This window comes from Mastomys coucha, chromosome X (assembly GCF_008632895.1).
Source record: "Mastomys coucha isolate ucsf_1 chromosome X, UCSF_Mcou_1, whole genome shotgun sequence".
Taxonomy (NCBI): Eukaryota; Metazoa; Chordata; class Mammalia; order Rodentia; family Muridae; genus Mastomys; species Mastomys coucha.
This window is the reverse complement of record NC_045030.1, coordinates 2488776-2489355: the sequence shown is the minus strand read 5'-3', so window position 1 is coordinate 2489355 and position 580 is coordinate 2488776.

Below are 580 nucleotides of genomic sequence, written 5' to 3'. Positions count from 1 at the left end.
GCTCTGGAAATGGCTTGGCAGCATTTCACTGCCTGCTTTTGCAGCTTCTTCTTGTTTGACTTCATCACTTGAGATGCCTCACAGTTTACTCTTGGTGGCAGTGTTGCCCTAGAAACCAGAAAAGCTTTGTGATCCTTCACCCACTCCCCAAATTGATGTTCTCTCTTCCCACCCTTTGGGTCTGAAAAAAATGCTAGGAAGCAAGCAGGCTGGGGGTTGGGAGACAGGCTGCTTGCCAGTAGGAGGGCAGCCCCTGTGGGTAGCAGCTTTGTTCCTTTAAATTGGAAATCATTACAGATCCAAGCTGCAGATCCTCTGAGGAGGACACCTTTTGTAGAATTGCCCTTTGTGAGTTCTCCCACTGTCTCCACAATCAGGTGGTCTGGCTGCTCTCAGTGCAGAAGCCTAAAAATACTGGAACCTCAAGGCCTTCAAGAAGCTATCACTTGGCCAGGCAGTGGTGGTGCACGCCTTTAATCCCAGCACCTGGGAGACAGAGGCAGGTGAATTTCCGAGTTTGAGGCCAGCCTGGTCTACAGAGTGAGTTCCAGGACAGCCAGAGCTATACAGAGAAACCCTG